Genomic DNA, 17,892 nt, shown 5'->3' on the forward strand with positions numbered 1-17,892 from the left:
TGTAAGTTGGTTTTGTGAATGAAGAATTTGTCTTATATATTTATTACAACAAGATTTCTCAAGTAAGCCCACGCCTTCCAATCTGAGTTCTGGATAAACTTTGTGATCATTACCAAAGCTAAGATGAGTTTTCATTAGTGTAGTTAGACCACTGGGAACGGCTTTGATCACAGAAATAAACTCTCTGAAAGGTATTGGAAACTCTTTCAATGTTATAAGTTGTTCATATGTGAGAATATTACCCTTGTTGTCGAAAACATCAAGAACAAAGTCAATATTCCTCTCGTGCCAGCTAGGGTAGAACAATGACTTATTCCTTACAGTTATGTCTGAAATATTCCACAAAAGAGCTTTTTGTGGGGAAACATTGTTCAGGAAACCTATTTCCAGGCCATTAAAGCTTGTTGGTGAAACCTAGCCAATTTAGCGGGTAATCTATCAGGAATATAATTTCCATTCAGTAAAAATTGAAGACCTCCCAACTTATTAAACACATTATTTGGAATGAAATACCATGTTGAATCAGTATTGATCAAATATCTTTTCAACCAGTTTATCTTGGAAGTGTAATTTATGTCACAAATCCAACAATTCCAGACCTCCTCCAGCTCTTATTAGAAAGGACTGACTTTTTTAGTTTGTGAGACTTATTTTTCCAGATGAAGTCAAGAAAGGTCTTATTGATCTCTTTACAAGTAGCAGGATTTACAAATAAAGATAATGAGGGGTACACAAAGCGAGACAGTCCCTCTGCCTTGGACAGAAGTACTCTCCCAAGTATAGAAAGATCTCTTTGTAGCCAAGTATTAAATATATTTTTGGTTTTCTTAATTTTAGGAGAGAAATTCATATGTTGTCTGACTAAGTGTTTTTTTTTACATATGTATTCCTAAATATTTAGCACAGTTCTTTACAGGAATATTTTCTATTTCTTTATCATCAGAGTCAAATAAACATAAGATTTCACATTTCGAAACATTCAGTTTTAATCCTGACGCAATAGAAAATGCAGTTATAGCATTAAGGGCATGGGCGACCTGGTCTTTGTCTCTTAAGAAAAGAGTAGTATCATCAGCCAGTTGGGAAATGTTGATTTCTTTGTTAAAAATAGTTAATTCCGTTGTTACGAGTGTACTGACATAAGTAGGACGCGTGACATCACTGCACCTTTGTGAAAAAACACTATATCGGTGTTGTGCCTGGATGTCACTATTTACCACAGACACAAAGTCTTAAACCCCGCCCATTTCTACAATTTATCATCTCCTCCGACTGCCTTCCATTTTGGAAGACATTTATTTTAATTGTTAGAGCGACCACTGGAGCATCTGGTCAATATAATGGATAATCTGTGATGCAGCTTTACTTCGACTTTAGGCAACAGAACGCACAAATATTTAATTTTAAGCTGTTGATGGGCCCATTAGGCAACATGCAATATTTATTGTTACGAATGAGAAGTTACCAATTTTCTCTTAGATTTTATCAAGGCCACATGTTCCAAGACATTGATATATAATTTTATGAAAGGTTGCATGTCATACCTGATAGGCCCAAAAATGCCAACCCGGCAATGTGTCTACAAATAATATTGGTGATTTCACGGATTATATTTTCCTATCACTGGAGGGCGACATTGCACTTGTCTTTATCACTCCATTGAATCTCAATAGTCTACGGGAAGAAGATTCAGACTGTCTATCCCTCTTTCCATATAACTATAGCAATGCTCTAAGACATCTCCAGCAGTTGACTACAGAGATGATCAGTACACAGTGAGGATGTCATAATAGTTATTTTAGTCAGATGGGTTGCCTCCCGTAATATTCCAGCTAGGTCTGGGATTTCCGAGAGTACCCATCTAGCTCATTTGGTTCCTTGGAAGTTGTGGGAAGGTATGTTTTTGGTTTCACTTTGGGTGTGGGAACGAAGCCATGCATTTCATGATCGGTAAAACTAAACGTTTTTAAACATTCTGAGAATAGAAGCGAGCATTTATCCTGTTCTGCAAACATTTATTTTTAGGTTGCAGGGAGGTTTCGATAATCTTTTACTCTGGTTCCTTGGAAGTTTTCCTTGGAGGTTTTATGAACACTGAGAACAGTTTTTGTTCCAATAAGACTTAATTACACTGCTATCTTATGTGAACTTTTATTTTAACGCAATGATAGATCATATGGAAATTCATTTCCTTAGGATTTAATCATGCGAACACATTCATTTTTTATTGTGACATGGCATCAGTGAGATTCGAACCTATAATTTTCATTCTTGTAATTAGTTCACTGAGCCACCAGGATGGAGCTAGCATGCCATGTTTTTTATGCATACAAAACCGTTGATTTTAGTCTATTCAAGCAGAGCCCATTTCAAAGGAAACAAGCCTTCATTAAGATCACACTTAACATATAGAAGATAGAGAGTTTTATTGATGCCAAGAACAGAATGTATATGTTTTTAAATAAGATTCTTACAAAGTTTTCTGAATGTTACCAGAAAATTATTGTAGTTTTTATGGAAAGTTTTCTTAACGTTCTCAAACAATTTGAGAACATGACTTTAAAAACAAGCATGAGGAAACCTGAAGGAAACGTTTTGCTGAAGTACTGAAATTCCCACAGACGAATGTTGTTTCTTAATGTTCTTGGGACGACTTGAGAACATGATTTTAGAACCATGAGCAAACCTGTATGAAATGCAATGCTGAATTATTGACATACCCACAGAAGAATGCTATTTCTTAACGTTGTCTGAACTTTTTGAGAACATTCCCAATGCCAAACCAGTTGGAGAACATTACTAGAACATTACTAAAATTGTAAACATATTTGAGCTTTTAGTAAATGTTTCTGTTAAAGTAATGAAATACCAAGAAAAGAAAACATTAGGGGGAGACATAAACCCTCCCGTCCTTAGCTAACGTGGGCCACCAGTACTTCCCCGCAAGGCAGCGCACCGTCCGACCAATACCAGGATGACCAGAGGAGGGTGATGTGTGGGCCCAACAGATCAAACGATCGCGGACATCAAATGGAACGTACACGCGCCCAACGGGACACTGGGGGGGAGTGGGTTCTGCACGTGACGCCCGTTTGATGTCCGCGTCCACCTCCCATACCACGGTGCCACCAGGCAAGAAGCTGGAATCATGGGAGTGGGCTCTGTGGACCGCTCCTCTGTATCATACAGCCGGGACAGTGCGTCTGCCTTCACGTTCTGGGAACCTGGTTTGTAGGAGAGGGTGAAAACAAAGCGTGTGAAAAACATGGCCCACCTTGCCTGGCGAGGGTTCAGTCTCCTCGCTGCCCGAATGTACTCCAGATTTCTGTGGTCAGTCCAAATGAGGAAAGGGTGTCTAGCCCCCTCAAGCCAATGTCTCCACGCCTTCAGAGCCCCGACAACAGCCAACAACTCCCTATCCCCCACATCATAGTTTCGCTCCGCCGGACTGAGCTTCTTCGAAAAGAAAGCACAGGGGCGGAGTTTTGGTGGCTTACCCGAGCGCTGAGATAGCACAGCCCCTATTCCAGCCTCGGACGCGTCCACCTCAACTATGAACGCTAAGGAGGGATCAGGATGCGCTAGCACTGGAGCCGTGGTAAACAGAGCCTTCAGGTGACCAAAAGCCCTGTCCGCCTCAGCCGACCACTGCAGTCGCACCGGTCCCCCCTTCAGCAAGGAGGTAATGGGAGCAGCCACCTGCCCAAAACCCCGGATAAACCTCCGGTAGTAGTTGGCAAGCCCTAAAAACCGCTGCACCTCCTTTACCGTGGTTGGAGTCGGCCAATTACGCACGGCTGAAATGCGGTCATTCTCCATCTCCACCCCTGACGCGGAAAAACGGTACCCTAGGAAGGAGATGGACTGTTGAAAGAACAGACATTTCTCCGCCTTGACGTAAAGGTCATGCTCCAACAGTCGACCAAGCACCATGCGTACAAGAGACACATGCTCAGCGCGGGTAGTGGAGTATATTAGAATGTCATCTATATACACCACTACACCCCGCCCGTGCAGGTCCCTGAAGATCTCATCCACAAAGGATTGGAAGACAGATGGAGCATTCATTAACCCATACGGCATGACGAGGTACTCATAGTGCCCAGAAGTGGTGCTAAATGCTGTCTTCCACTCATCCCCTCCCCGGATACGCACCAGGTTGTACGCGCTCCTGAGGTCCAATTTTGTGAAGAAGCGCGCCCCGTGCAATGACTCTGTCATACTAGCGATGAGAGGCAGCGAGTAACTGTATTTTACCGTAATCTGGTTCAAACCTCGATAGTCAATGCACGGGCGTAAACCTCCATCCTTCTTCTTCACAAAAAAGAAACTCGAGGAGACAGGTGAAGTGGAGGGCCGAATGTATCCTTGTCCCAGAGATTCGGTGACATATGTCTCCATAGCCGCCGTCTCCTCCTGTGACAGAGGATACACGTGACTCCTGGGAAGTGCAGCGCCCACCCGGAGATTTATCGCACAATCCCCCGGTCGATGGGGTGGTAATTGAGTCTCACGAATATGCCAAATCGGCATATAGATAACCTATAGATAACCACATGTGAGCAACAGGGGGTCTGGGTGAGTCGTGTGCCTACTCACCTGAGATGAACCACCAGTGTTCCGGCTGCCACCTCGACTTCCTGGAGAACCTCCCCAGCACCGACCAGCAGTGTGCCCTCTGCGGCCACAGCTAGTGCAGGGAATGGTCCCCCCTCCGGTCCCCCTCGTCGCAGCCCCTCCCAACTCCATAGGTCTAAGGGGCTGGGGGATGGAACTGACGGACCCCGATCCGGACGTCCGCGGGAGGCCAAAAAGTTATCCAGCCGGATAGATAAGTCCACCAGCTGGTCCAGGTTGAGGGTGGTGTCCCTGCAGGCTAGCTCCCTACGAACGTCCTCTCGCAAACTACACCTGTAGTGGTCGATCAGGGCCCGTTCATTCCATCCCGCGCCCGCCGCCAGAGTTCTAAAGTCCAGCGCAAACTCCTGAGCGCTCCTCATCCCCTGTCTTAAATGAAACAAGCGCTACCCCGCCGCTCTCCCTTCAGGTGGATGATCAAATACTGCCCGAAAGCAGCGGGAGAAGTCCTCGTAGTCATCCAGAGTCGGGCCTTCCCTTCCCCAGATGGCGTTGGACCACTCAAGGGCTTTACCAGTCAGACAGGAGATGAGGGCGCTCACTCTCTCGCGTCCCGAAGGGGCTGGCTGGACAGCTGCCAGGTAGAGCTCCAGCTGGAGTAGGAACCCCTGGCACCCGGCAGCTGTTCCGTCATACGCTCCTGAGAGCGAGAGCCGAATCCCACTGGATACTGACGACGGATGGGTGGGCATGGGTGTAGGTAGAGGTGCGGGTGGCGGTGGTGTGGCTGGGTCGAAGGGAAATCCTCTTCTCTCCCATCTCTCCATGGTCTGCAGCACGCGATCCATGGCTGTCCCGAGACTCTGTAACTCGTGCTGCTGGACACGCTCCTCTACTGGGAGAGGAGGGCTGGCTGCTCCTGCTGACTCCATTAAAATGGTCTGTGATTCTGTAACGCTTTCGTTTGGAGAAGTAGCGGAGTCAGGCGCAGGACACAGGGATAAGTTCAAACAAACGTGTTTACTCAAAAACCACAATCAAAATTCTCCCACAGCAAAATAACAGGTTTGGGAGAAACACCTCCAACAACCACCAAACATGAACAATCACGGACAAGGAAAAAAGGGAAGCCAGAGGGTTAAATAAGGAACATAATCAGGGAATTGAAAACAGGTGTGTATAATTAAAACAAAACAAAACGAACAGGGAAACATAGATCGGTGGTGACTAGTAAGCCGGTGACGTCGACCGCCGAACGCTGCCCGAACAAGGAGAGAGGCCGACTTCGGCGGAAGTCATGACAGTAGTATGTACATGTAGATATGGTTAAAGTGACTATGCATATATGATGAACAGAGAGTAACAGTAAAAGGGGGGTTGGCGGGTGGTGGGTTTTTACAGGGGAACGTTATGTACAGTGCATTCAAAAAGTATTCAGACCCCTTCCCTGTTTCCACATTTCGTTACGTTACAGCCTTATTCGAAAATGTATTAAATAATTGTTTTCCCTCATCAATCTACCTACACACAATACCCCATAATGACAAAGCGGAAACAGGTGTTTAGAAATACCTTATTTACATAAGTATTCAGACCCTTTGATATCAGACTCGAAATTGAGCTCCGGTGCATCGTTTTTCCATTGACCATCCTTGAGATGTTTCTACAACTTGATTGGGGTCCACCTGTGGTAAATTCCATTGATTGGACATGATTTGGAAAGGCACAAACCTGTCTATATAAGGTCCCACAGTTGACAGTGCATGTCTGCGCAAAAACCAAGCCAAGGGGTCGAAGGAATTGTCCGCAGAGCTCCGAGACAGGATTGTGTCGAGACACAGATCTGGGGAAGGGTACCAAAAAATGTCTGCAGCATTAAAGGTCCCCAAGAACACAGTGGCCTCCATCATTCTAAAATGGAAAAAGTTTGGAACCACCAAGACTGTTCTTAGAGCTAGCCTTTCTTGCCAAACTGAGCAATCGGGGGAGAAAGGCCTTGGGAGGTGACGAAGAACTCGATGGTCACTCTGACATAGCTCCAGAGTTCCTCTGTGGAGATGGGAGAACCTTCCAAAAGGACAACCATCTCTCAGCACTCCACCAATCAGGCGTTTATGGTAGAGTGGGCAGATGGAAGCCTCATTGAAAGGCACATGTCAGCCCGCAGGGAGTTTGCCAAAAGGCACTTTTCATAAAAAAATGATATTTAACTAGGCAAGTCAGTTACAGTGAGGGAAAAAAGTATTTGATCCCCTGCTGATTTTGTATGTTTGCCGACTGACAAAGAAATGATCAGTTTATAATTTTAATGGTAGGTTTCAAAATCAATTTATAACATTTTTGACATGCGTTTTTCTGGATTTTTGTTGTTGTTATTCTGTCTCTCAATGTTCAAATAAACCTACCATTAAAATTATAGACTGATAATTTCTTTGTCAGTGGGCAAACGTACAAAATCAGCAGGGGATCAAATACTTTTTTCCCTCACTGTAAGAACAAATTCTTATTTGCAATGATAGCCTACCCCGGGCAAACCCGGACAACGCTGGGCCAATTATGCACCACCCTATGGGACTGGGACTTGAACCAGGGACCTCTTGCATTGAGACGCAGTGCCTTAGACCGCTGCTGCACTCAGGAACTCCTAAAGACTCTCATACCATGAGAAACAAGATTCTCTGGTCTGATGAAACCAAGATTAACCTCTTTGGCCTGAATGTCAAGCATCACGTCTAGAGGAAACCTGGCACCATCCCTACGGTGACGCATGGTGGTGACAGCATCATGCTGTGGGGATGTTTTTCAGCAGCAGGTACTGGGAGACTAGTCAAGATTGAGGAAAAGATGAACGAAGGAAAGTACAGAGAGATCCTTGATGAAAATCTGCTCCAGAGCGCTCAGTTCCTCAGACTGGGGCGAAGGTTCACCTTCCATCAGGACAACAACTCTAAGCACACAGCCAAGACAAAGCAGGAGTTGCTTCGGGACAGGTCTCTGAATGTCCTTGAGTGGCCCAGCCAGAGCCCGGACTTGAACCCAATTTAACATCTCCGGGGAGACCTGAAAATAGCTGTGCAGCGACACTCCCCATCCAACCTGACAGAGCCTGAGAGGATCTGCAGAGAAGAATGGGAGGAACTCCCCAAATACAGGTGTGCCAAGCTTGTAGCGTCATACCCAAGAAGACTTGAGTTTGTAATCGCTGCCAAAACAAAGTACTGAGTAAAGGGTCTGAATACTTATGTAAATGTGATATTTAGAAAAACCTATTTTTCATTGTCATTATGGGTTATTGTCTTTAGATTGGGGGGAAAAAAACAATTTCATCCCATTTTAGAATAAGTCTGTAACGTAACAAAATGTGGAAAAAGTGAAGGGGTCTGAATACTTTCTGAATGCACCGTAAATGTTCTCTAACACACCAAAACATTATGTTATTTTATTGGGTTAATTGAACGTTCTCAGAACTGTGATGTTCCCTAAAGGTTCTCCTTTGGTGATTAGAAAAATTACTTTCCCACACATGAAGCATGGAGGAGGAGGTGTGATGTTGTTTTTTTTGTTGTTGCTGGTGACACTGTCTGTGATTTATTTAGAATTCAAGGCACACTTAACCAGCATGGCTACAGCATTCTGCAGTGATACGCCATCCCATCTGGTTTGCGCTTAATGGGACTATCATTTGTTTTTCAACAAGATAATGACCCAACACACCTCCAGGCTGTGTATGGGCTATTTTTTGACCAAGAAGGATAGTGATGGAGTGCTGCATCAGATGTTCTGGCCTCCACGATCACCCGATCGCAACCCAATTGAGATGGTTTGGGATGAGTTGGACCGCAAAGTGAAGGAAAAGTAGCCAAGAAGTGCTCAGCATATGTGAGGACTCCTTCAAGACTGCTGGAAAAGCATTCCAGGTGCAGCTGGTTGAGATAATGCCAAGAGTGTGGAAAGCTGCCATCAAGTCAAAGGGTGGCTACTTTGAATAATCTAAAATATACTTTGATTTGTTTTCGCACTTTTTTGGTTTCTACATGATTCCATGTGTAATTTCATAGTTTTGATGTCTTTACTATTATTCTACAATGTAGAAAACAGTCGAAATAACAAAAAACCCTGGATTGAGTAGGTGTGTCCAAACTTTTGACTGGTACTGTACAAGGTTGATTAAATGGTTCCTTAGTAGCTAGCTAACAATCCAGTTTGCTTGAAATGGATGGCTATAGGCTCACTTATCATCTAGTTCATTATCATCAAACACAATTAAGCCCAAGAACACACACAATGATTACAGTAACAAAGAACATTTCATTTAAAATCTTTGTCATTCATTACTTCGTCCTTTTCGGTTTCAAGGGACGCAAAGTTCGAGCTAGAAAACAGCGCATGCTCCCCCCTGCTTAGCGATCAGCAGGCAGATACGACTGCTTCATGCGCTTTGAGAACGACCGCAGACCTCAAACAAAGTTGTTTTTCTCATAATGTATTTATTAGAGAGATGTCAGTTTGGGTTCAGAAAGCGTTTGGCTTGTCATAAAATTTGCCCAAAATGTACTACCGTTACTGTGTGTGGGGGAAATCTGTAATATTTGGTTAAATCTTATGGCTCTCCCATGGGCACCAATACAATAACAGCTGGCTGAGGTCTACTTAACAGAAAGATTCACCCATATTGAATGTTATATCGTATTTTGTGCATATCTGAGTGATGTTCTATCGATTCCCGGGGTCATGTCATGTGTCTCTGAGTTATTCGCCGTTCAAGCAGGCAGAAATAAAGCCGGTATGACAAGTTTTGCATCATATGATCAGATCATCATGTGATCATTTTCTGCCTGTATTTCTGCCTGCTTGAATGGCGAATTGCTCAGGTACACATGGCAACATGAAATGACCCCGGGAATCGATAGAACATCGCTTCAACATTCAAAATGGGTGAATCGTTCCTTCAATAAAACCCCCCATCCAACACCCCCGCTTGCCCCACCCGCCCCGCCCCACCAGAAAAACCAATGAGGTGTCTCGGTTTCTATACGGTGCCTGTTACAGCACAACAAGACTATGTTTTATGAATGTCCTATAGGACTGGTTACATTGTGTTGGGGGTTTATCTGTCCATATATTGCTGTACAGTATATTGCAGATTACAATGCACTTCAATAGTATTTTTTGTGTGTTATTCATTAGAAAGTAACATACGTTGCTCTATGGTCTTTTTAAATCTCCAGTTGTTCTGAATTTCCATGGAGACTTTATGATTCTGTCTCGGCAGAATTAGGGACAGTAAACCCAACTGACTTCTTTAGACTTCCAAAATAGACTGAAGCTGAATCATTTTGTAATGCATCTTATCTCCAGATCGTTTAAAAACAGATGGGTGTTTATTAGAATGGGTGTAAAGAGCAAACTTGGCAAGCAGACCTCATGCAGGATATACAGAACACCAATCTTAGCCCCAAGATAAAGCTCTGACAGTCACACACAGTTTTAATGAAACCCCTGGTCAAATATATGTACAAATAAATATTGGGTTCTATTGTAATTCAACCAATATGAAGTAACAAGTGGAATCTATGTTAAATCACTCATCTAAATAAATATGAGTGGAGGGAATGATAACGGGCCTCGTTTAGGCTTCTGTCACGTCTCGATCGTGTACGGTGTAGAGATAACTGTAGAGGGAGCTGCCTCACAGCTTATAGAAACCCACTCTCCATTCCATTACTCACATCTCTTTTATCTCTTTTGATCAGAGGTCCATTACCTTAGTCTCTCATTCTGAGACTTTAGATGACGAGTGGAAATGCATATATAAAAGTATCACACTGGCTCTCAACAATTTCAGTGTGCATTATATGATCTTGATTGATCCTCCATTTTTCTCTGACCCACAGGTCCCAGGTCCCGAGAATCTTTTTTCTCTCACTCAACAGCTTCATAGTTACTCAGGGGCCACAATGGAACAGAATATTGCACCTTGGTGGATCTTGACTAATCTAATAGCTGAGAGCAGAGTACTGGCGCACACGGAAGGCATCGCTTAAGAAAATCTCAAAGAAGGTGAGGCTCGCCGTATGAGCACAGAATGCTAACACAGCACTTAAAGTGAAAACCGAAAAGTAACACTATACAGAAATGGCCAGTGATAACCTTATTTCGGTACAGGAGGAGGAGATGCCAAAGTGCACTCAGACAACTGACCCTAGTTTTCGACTGCTTCAGATTGAGATAGATAACGAATGCTAGAGAGAGAGACATGGTAAATAATGTTATATTGTCTGGCAGTACTATTAGTAGTCCGGCGCCTCTACATACACATCTCCCTGTGATAAGAATGAGATTCACATTTCATTGACTTGCTTTAATGCGCATGAATTTGTCTTCCGGATGCACTTAGTCAGTTTGATTTCCATTTTGTCTGGAGGAGGAACTTTGGGAAGTCACGCAGCGAGCCTCCCACTGAGGCCTTGGGCAGAAAAACCAAACCAGAGGCAGCTCTCCTATCTCTAGATAGGGTTTTAACAGGCTCTGATTACGCCTGCGTATGTGCATCCACCTCACAGACCTCTCAACAGGGAGCAAACAGACAGAAAGAGCACCAATACTACTGGATAGACTCATGTCTGCTCCATGCTCCTGGCCACGATGGACATGTTTACATTTGACATGTTTTTAGATCTTCTACAGAATCTATTTTTAGATCTTCAGGAGATACGCATCCAACCAATGGGTAGACTAACATTATTTGTGCCTTCCCTGGATCAAACCCAATATTATAGAAAGCCCTCTCGTTCAAGCGCAATGAAATGGATGCATACCTGTACAGTAGCTTTTTGTGCACAATGTTTTTTTTTACCAATGATTTTGTACTCATGGAATAGTATTTTGCTCTGAATATGTCTTCCTTTTGCATTTGGGGGATTAAAAGATGGAGAGGTCACTGGCACCAAAGAAAGGACATAGCTATTATAAGGGACAGCGCATAAGCATTGGAAACACGCCATTGACTCCCTGTGCGGAAAAGTCTCCGTAGACCTCAAATGCTGCCTTACTGAAATCCAAGGTCACATCTGACAATTGACAGGAGTGATGTATGTCTGGCGCTGGCACTGTAACCACAGCCAGTCTGGGAGGAGAAAGGTGCCAAATGACTTGCATATACGGCTTTTACATCCACTCATGTATATTTCTGAGCAATTTAGCATTTCATCTTCGCAAAGTGTTTACAAGATGTGTAAAACTTGGAAATGAGCTGTCAATAAGACCGTTCAAATCTGCAAAATGGCAATTCAGCTTAATGCAAGATGATGATAATAGCACAATACCTCAAAAATATTAGATTAGGAGTGACAAGAAAATGTGCAACACAGTACAGGGAAATCATTCTAGAAAGCAATTAAACGAATCCAATGCCTGCACAGCTCCAAAGCACATTATTACTAAGCCTGACAAAAATGTTGGATCTATGCTTTGACCTCTAAAGTTATACAGTTGGGATAGAAGGGGAGGCTCTATTGCACCTCTCTGCGGATAATGTAAGGGAATTGCCCCATGGGAGCTGGGGCTCTTGCTTTTCAGGGGATTTTGGATCCTATCCAAGACTGTCAGAGCACAGAGCAGCGGCAGTGTCTCTTCCTCCACCTTTAGAATGTACTGCTGATTAGTACTTCCTGTATTCAAATACGATTCCCTTGTGGGCCTGCTGTATGCAGATTTCAGACTGACAAAATCCTCTCCCATTTTATGGTGAAAATGCTTTCTTGTTAAGGTTGCCGTGCCTGGCGGAATGAGATTGCCTTGCAGGCCACAGTGCTGCTAAAGTAATTCAGGTGCACTAAACTGGTCCGGTGACACAGGCACGCATGTCTTGACCAACAGGCTGTTAGGTAAACCTTGCATGCCTTCCACTGTGTCCAGAATAATTTATGAGCGTGACATCATAATCACCTTTAACACACTCCACATTTCTCACACGACTGCCAAGATGTATCCTTTCCACTTCCTGAAGGAGTCTGTTCTTGTATCACCACGAGAGAGGATAACAGGTCTATTCAGTGGTTCCATTAAGAGGGTGGTTTGTGTATGGAGGATGAGTGATGCTCCGATTGTGCTGGCTGCCTGGATGCAGCTGTGTACTGAGCGGTGGGCCTGTGTTTGTATATTTCCGTCACTGCAGACTTTTATTGGCAATGCACATGCTCTAATTATCCCTCTGCTGGCTGTTTGCAGTTATTTACTGTGTGTACCCAAAAGCCACAGAATTTACGCCACTTTATACAAGGGGTGGGTCTAATCCTGAATGCTGATTGGTTAAAACCGCATTCCAGCCGGTGTCTATTCCACAGGTTACCACCTGCTAAATCTATGACTTTAAAATGCCTATTTACTCTGTTCCAACTGACTGCAAAATCCACTGTCTCATCAGCCCAGCCAGGCAATTTATAAACTTGATCTCCATTATAAAAGCATCTAGACATTATCTCACATTTCTTTTAGACTAATATTTAGTTTTCAACAGCAGAGATTTGTATAAACCTTGTCTGTCTCTCCGACATTGTTTCAATATTCAAATTTGATATCCAGTTGTCCCGTAGTAATGAACGTGTCGGGACGAGACAGACAGTCAGGCAGCGTTTCTCAGCCAGTCAAAATCATGAATCAGCTGGCATCATTTTTATGGATATATACAAATAAATGTAAATTGAAAAAAGGTCAAATGAAACGCAGCTAGTTTGCAGTCTTTCCAGCTTCAGTTTCAATTGATTGTGTTAGCTGTGTTGTTGGCGAGCTCCTCTGAACATCAGTATCCTGACTAGTGAGCACATTTTCAATGCCAGTCGAAATTGCGTCTCATTAGCTCATTGTTATGGATGTATGCAAATAAATTCACTAGAAAACAGCTTACCGTAAACAAATGCAAATGCAGCTACTATGCTGATATTCTTGCTGCACTTTCTGATGTGACTGTAAGTTAGCTGTAGTTGGCAAGCTAGCAAGCAAGGGATAATAACATTGCCAGTATGGCAATGGAACATTTAGAACGAACGACTGGGTCGCGTCCATAGATACAAAACAAAAAGACTGAACGACTGGGTCGCATCTCTAGCAACCGAACTGATAGAACGAACGACCAGCCGGCTTGGGTAGCAACCCTAGATTTGTGTCGGCACTATATCTTGTGGAAGGATGAAATATAGTATGATTAAATTCAGCAAAATAACGTTTTTAATTCAAATATGTCAATCATTATTTGAATATGTTGGTAACACATTGTGTAAAAGTGATAATGCCCTCGAAGCTGCTGTTTGGAGGATATATTGGCACGGTTTGACTTCGTCTCGGGCCTAAAAACACCCGTGCCAATACTGTATATGCTCCAAACACCGGCTTCGAGGGCATTATCACTTAATTGACTGCTTAACGGAAAGCCTGCCGTCACAGGATACTTGATTTAGTTGTGTTGGGAGAGGAGCAGGTTCAGTGAAGGAACCAATTCCACTTCCCCGCCTCGTTAGATTAACATACGTTTATTGGACTGTGGTCTCTGCTGTATTTTTGTGATTATTACTATGCCGTACCTTTTGGCTGAACCCCATTACTTGTACATGTTTAGAATAGGGTGTCAGTATGTTCACTATATAACTGTACTGTATATAAGTTTAGTATAGGGTGTCAGTATGTTCACTATATAACTGTACTGTATATAAGTTTAGTATAGGGTGTCAGTATGTTCACTATATAACTGTACTGTATATAAGTTTAGTATAGGGTGTCAGTATGCTCACTATATAACTGTACTGTATATAAGTTTAGAATAGGGTGTCAGTATGTTCGCTATATAACAGTACTCTATATAAGTTTAGTATAGGGTGTCAGTATGTTCACTATATAACTGTACTGTATATAAGTTTAGTATAGGGTGTCAGTATGCTCACTATATAACTGTACTGTATATAAGTTTAGTATAGGGTGTCAGTATGTTCGCTATATAACTGTACTGTATATAAGTTTAGTATAGGGTGTCAGTATGTTCACTATATAACTGTACTGTATATAAGTTTAGTATAGGGTGTCAGTATGTTCACTATATAACTGTACTGTATATAAGTTTAGTATAGGGTGTCAGTATGTTCACTATATAACTGTACTGTATATAAGTTTAGTATAGGGTGTCAGTATGTTCACTATATAACTGTACTGTATATAAGTTTAGTATAGGGTGTCAGTATGTTCACTATATAACTGTACTGTATATAAGTTTAGTATAGGGTGTCAGTATGTTCACTATATAACTGTACTGTATATAAGTTTAGTATAGGGTGTCAGTATGTTCACTATATAACTGTACTGTATATAAGTTTAGTATAGGGTGTCAGTATGTTCACTATATAACTGTACTGTATATAAGTTTAGTATAGGGTGTTAGCATGTTCACTATATAACTGTAGCAATGTTTTTTCCTTTCAGGACACTGCGGCACTCTCTTGGACTGGCTGGGTCAGCAGTAGGGAACACAAAGACCACAGGAAGTAGAAGTGGGGCCCGAAACCAGACTTTATCTAACATTTCTTTATCCAATAAACTCCCCCGTTCATTCCATGCCTCTCCTTGTGCTGCGACCACAAACAAATCAGTTTCGGAAACCCTGTTGCATTTTTGTCATCTCTCATTTTGAGTTAAACTTAGTCTGTTTATTGATGCTAATCATTTCAATCTGTTCAAAATTAGGCTGAACAGAAAGGTTGAGGTTTATTTAAAAAGTGTTTTAGGTGTCAATATGGCAAAATACAATAGAAATATATTTTTTAAATTGCACTGGAGTGATGCTTTGTATGATAGAATGTGGCCCAGTGTCAGACAAGAGAGGACGACTCACTCAGTGAGATCAAATACTGTATATTGTACTGTATCTTGGGGGATATGACAATATCCTGTGGCTTTAGAGGGCTAGAGATGTTTTTGTGTAGCATTATCTTCAGAGGGGAACATGAATGTTCTGGCAGAATAACTCATTTTGGCGTTGATGATATTATTTGCTCTTCCAGATCACTCACTTTCATAACAAATCACAAGTGAACACAAATGTTTTTGTTTGTTTGTTTTTTGGTGCCTTTTCTTCCTGCTGCCAAGCCAACCCAGACAAAGCCACTGGTCCAATCACTTTGTGAAGCACCAATTGTGCTCAGTGATCCATGCTACCAGTCTCTTAGTTGATGAGTGCTGGACTAGATTAATTGACTATCTGTCCATTTCAAGGGAAACCTATCCCTCCCCATCAATATCAGCATTTAGAACAGTTAGTGAAAACAAAGCTGAAGCTCTATTCTCAGATATCGGGTCAATGCCCTTCATTACGCAAGTGTACACTTACCCTAACCTTAACCAAGTGCATTCGGAAAGGATTCAGACCCCGTGACTTTTTCCACATTTTGTTACGTTACAGCCTTATTATAAAATGTATAACATTTTTGTTTTTCCTTCAGTCTACACACAATACCCTATAATGACAAAGCAAAAACAGGTTTTTAGAATTTTTTGGAATAAAATAAAAAAATGGAAATATCACATTTCTATAAGTATTCATACCCTTTACTCAGAACTTTGTTGAAACACCTTTGGCAGTGATTACAGACCAAAAAGGTGCTTCAACAAAGTCTCCCTGACCAAGGCCCTTCTCCCCCGATTGCTCAGTTTGGCCGGTAGCTCTAGGAAGTGTGTTGGTGGTTCCAAACTTCTTCCATTTAAGAATGATGGTGGCCACTGTGTTCTTGGAGACCTTCAATTGCATACATTTTTTGGTACTATTCCCCAGATCTGTGCCTCGACACAATCCTGTCTCTGAGCTCTACGGACAATTCCTTCGACCTTGTGGCTTGGTTTTTGCTCTGACATGCACTGTCAACTGTGGGACCTTATATAGACAGGTGTGTGCCTTTCCAAATCATGTCCAATCAATTGAATTTACCACAGGTGTACTCCAATCAAGTTGTAGAAATATCTTAAGGATGATCAATGGAAACAGGATGCACCTGAGCTCAATTTCGAGTCTCATAGCAAAGGATCTGAATGCTTATGTAAATCAGGTATTTCCGTTTTTAATTTTTCATAAATTATCAAACATTTCTAAAAAACTGTTTTTGCTTTGTCATTATGGGGTATTGTGTGTAGATTGATGAGGAACAAAATGTATATAATACATTTTAGAATGAGGCTGTAATGTAAAATGTGGAAAAGGGAAGGGGTCTGAATACTTTCCGAATGCTCTGTACTACACTGAGTGTACAAAACATTAGGAACACCTTCCAAATATTGGGACAATTCGTCGGGACATGGACTCTACAAGGTGTCAAGCGTTCCACAAGGATGCTGGCCAATGTTGACTCCAATGCTTCCCACATTTGTGTCAAGTTGGCTGAATGTCCTTGGGTGGTGGGCTATTCTTGATATGCAGTGGAAACTGTTTAGAGTGAAAAACCGAGCATCGTTGAAGGATTTAACAAGTAACATCAATAAGGGATCATAGCTTACATCTGGATTCACCTGGTCAGTCTATGTCAAGGAAAAAGCAGGTGTTCCTACTGTTTTATACACTCAGTGTACAAGTCACAGTATGCGCCTGTCTTTTGACTGCAGCAGTACAGAAGAACCCCCAACCTTACTAACGACAATATGCCCCTATGCATACACTCTATTGATGCAAATCCGCTGCCTTGGGTGTGATGAAAGTGCTTTGCAAATTATATGAATTATTATTACTCACAGTTCTTTCCCTCTTCCTCATGCTCTTTTTCCACATGGCCATGCCACACTTCTCAGATGGCTGGTCAGAGAGACTACGCTTGCCATTGCTGGAGAGGGGCCAAAGGGACCCCTGAAGGACCCCCACCTGCAGGAAATGTGCTCTAAACAGGCAAAAATACATCTCAGCCTCATGGCAAAATGTGTAATAGCAAAATGTTCTCTCACTCATGGCAGGGTGTGTAGAATAGCATGATATTGACAATAAAACTGCAACAAAAAAAATCTTTGGCCCATGGCAAAATGTGTAGAATTGCAGGAATTTAGCTGTCTTCTTTTGGGGTTGCCCGCCCCGTCCCCTCCCCTCACACATACAAAACTGTGCTACACCACTGATGTGTGTGTGTATGTGTGTGTGTGTGTGTGTGTGTGTGTGTGTGTGTGTGTGTGTGTGTGTGTGTGTATGTGAAAAGAACTGTAGCGAAGACCCACAGCTTAGAATGGAAATCCATTATTATGTGTGTTCAGAATACAGTATTATCTCACATTCACAGATACAGCGATAATGACACAACT

General features: G+C 42.5%; 1 long non-coding RNA gene across 1 annotated transcript; it reads left to right on the plus strand.

Annotated features, from left to right (window-relative positions):
* Positions 1 to 1,423: 1,423 nt before the first annotated feature.
* LOC115206007 (uncharacterized) lies at positions 1,424 to 17,601 on the plus strand. Its single transcript, XR_003880726.1, has 4 exons — positions 1,424 to 1,895; positions 10,473 to 10,638; positions 15,046 to 15,113; positions 17,395 to 17,601. It is a non-coding gene; the product is annotated as an uncharacterized LOC115206007 (long non-coding RNA).
* Positions 17,602 to 17,892: the final 291 nt, after the last annotated feature.

The sequence above is a fragment of the Salmo trutta genome, chromosome 13 (assembly GCF_901001165.1).
Source record: "Salmo trutta chromosome 13, fSalTru1.1, whole genome shotgun sequence".
In the NCBI taxonomy this organism is placed as follows: domain Eukaryota; kingdom Metazoa; phylum Chordata; class Actinopteri; order Salmoniformes; family Salmonidae; genus Salmo; species Salmo trutta.